The sequence below is a fragment of the Engraulis encrasicolus genome, chromosome 17 (assembly GCF_034702125.1).
Source record: "Engraulis encrasicolus isolate BLACKSEA-1 chromosome 17, IST_EnEncr_1.0, whole genome shotgun sequence".
Lineage (NCBI taxonomy): Eukaryota > Metazoa > Chordata > Actinopteri > Clupeiformes > Engraulidae > Engraulis > Engraulis encrasicolus.
The window spans coordinates 51,092,775-51,095,274 of NC_085873.1; the positions used below are offsets into that span (position 1 = coordinate 51,092,775).

The window sequence follows — 2,500 nt, forward strand, 5'->3', positions numbered from 1 at the left end:
AGGAATATAACCATTAAATCAGCCATTGCATGATGCTGAGAGTGTTTTGGAACTATGTGCTTTAATCAGCAATCGTCTGTGATTATGGAAAGCCAAATGGTTAGGACGAGAAATAGCTTTGTCTCTGGTCTGAGAAATCGCTAGTCAGCATGCTAGTTAGCAAACTAGGCTAAGCAATGTTGTTCTCTACAACTATTAGAGTGGCTGTTACTCACTACTCAAACACCCACATGCATGTATAGATAACTGCTTAGGTGGGCAAGTAATGTTAAGTTAGACTGCCGCAGTGAGTTAAATTACAATGTGTGAAATTCAACACCTGCAATTTGCAGCTGCCCTAGTTAGGTCCTGCTTCCTATCCAATGCATTGTTTCTGGTAAAAAAATGTCTGTCATCTGACAGAATCGTACACAATACATTATAAAACTATTTTTTATTTACATGGATATGTTTTCATGCCAAGTGATGAAGTATTACTTTACAGACCAGAGCATATGCATATTATTAAATTCAAAAAGTGAAAGCTCTTCAGCACAGCATTTCTCACTGTCCCTCCCCAGTTAAAACACACATGCAGCACTACTACCCCCAGTGCAGAATTGAAATTAGTCTGGAATCATGCACAAATAATAGACGGCATAAATGTGTAGCTTTGTTATACTGCCATGCTTTGTGATGTAGCCTAGTGTAGACATGCCATCATTTATGCAGACCTCTACAGACCAGGCTACATAGGGCCTACAGTGGGCCTACAAATGTTCTGCGTTACTCACCCTGCCCTTACTGCCATGCCAAATTACTTACTCAAACACACTGATTAACCCCTTCCCTCCTGAAATAGACCCTACTTGTTTTTGCAAGTGTTTTTGGAAGTTATCGTTATCGTGAAAATTCTAAAAATTATTGAGATATTTTTTATCGCCCACCCCTACTTGAAGGTTAGGAGGAGGACTTTGTAGGTAATGCGTGACTTGATGGGGAGCCAGTGAAGCTGCTTGAGTATGGGGGTGATGTGCTGCCAGGGTCTAGTGCCTGTGAGGATCCTGGCAGCAGAGTTCTGGACATATTGCAGTCTGTCTAGGGTACAGAGGAGAGGGTTTGGTGCTGATGTATAACTGTGTGTCGTAGGCGTAGCAGTGGAAACTGAGACCATGGGAGCGGATGATACGACCAAGGGGGAGCATGTAGATGGTGAAGAGAAGGGGGCCAAGCACCGAACCTTGCGGAACGCCGTGGCTGATGGTAACTGTGGTGGAGCGGGAGTCTTTAAGAGTGACATATTGTTGGCGGTTGGATAGATATGAATGAAACCAGTTAAGTGCTGTGCCAGTTAATCCATTGAACTCTGAGAGCCGTTTAAGCAGGATGGAATGAGAGACTGTGTCAAATTCTGCTGAGAGGTCCAGGAGGATGAGGATGGTAAGGTGGCCTTTGTCAGCAGCAGTGAGGAGGTCGATTGTGATTTTGACAAGTGCAGTCTCTGTGCTATGGTGGGCTCTGAAACCAGATTGCAGGGGTTCAAAGAGCTCATGGTGTTACATATTCTGCTTTATTTGGGCCTCCACTGCCCTTTCCAAGATTTTTACTAAGGAAAGGAAGGTTGGAGATTGGACGGTAGTTGTTGGTCGTCAGGGTCCAGACCAGGTTTTTTCAGGGTGGGGATCACAGCAGCAGTTTTGAAGCTGGCAGGCACAACACCAGATTCCAGAGAAGTGTTGATGATTGTTGTCATGTTGTGGCAGAGGGCAGGAAGACAGGCTTTAACCAGGGTGGTGGGCATGGGGTCCAGCTGGCAAGAGGACGACTTGACTTTTGACACCAGGTCAGTGACCTGAGTATGGCCCAGAGAGGCAAAGCAGAAGAGGCGGTGCTCCGGTGAGCAGGCAGCGGGGATGGGAATGTCCTGCCATGGCTGGTGGGTGCCAGGTGACTCGTCCTCGTGGTGCTGGGGTGAAGCTAGGAGCTGCTGGTGGATGGTGTCGACTTTACGTATGAAAAAGTCTTGAAAGCTGGAGCACAACTCAGCAGCATCCGATGGTTGGGGTGTTTGGGGAGGGCGGAGAAGGCAGTTAATTGTATAGAAGAGCATTCTGGGATGGTTCTGTTGGTTGTTGATTAAAGCAGTGTTTCCCAAAACCCAACCACTGTGCCGCGGCACACTAGTGTGCCGTGAGAGATCGTCAGGTGTGCCGTGGAATTTTTTTTTTTTTTTTTTTTAATTCATCGTTATTATCAGCAAATAATGCCTATGTCATTTTCTAGTAGCCTGTGTCTGCTGTTGACTGGCGTCCTAAGCATGAAATAATTCTTATCACTAGGTGGCAGCAGGTAGCGAATTGCATTTATGTATCTTCAGTAGGCCTAGCCCAAACAAAAAGCGTCCATCAGCTGCTAGTCAAAACAATCCTCCTGACGTGACTGATAGTTAACTTTGCTAGCGCTGTTTCTTCATTAATTAGGTCAGAAAACCAAAATCCTACCCTGAAACAGATTTGTGTTT

General features: G+C 45.6%; 1 protein-coding gene across 1 annotated transcript in view; it reads left to right on the plus strand.

Moving 5' to 3' along the window:
- Positions 1-2,500, plus strand: part of LOC134467099 (MHC class II regulatory factor RFX1-like) — a 43,718-nt gene that overhangs the window by 24,678 nt on the left and 16,540 nt on the right. The gene's annotated exons all lie outside the window — the stretch shown is intronic.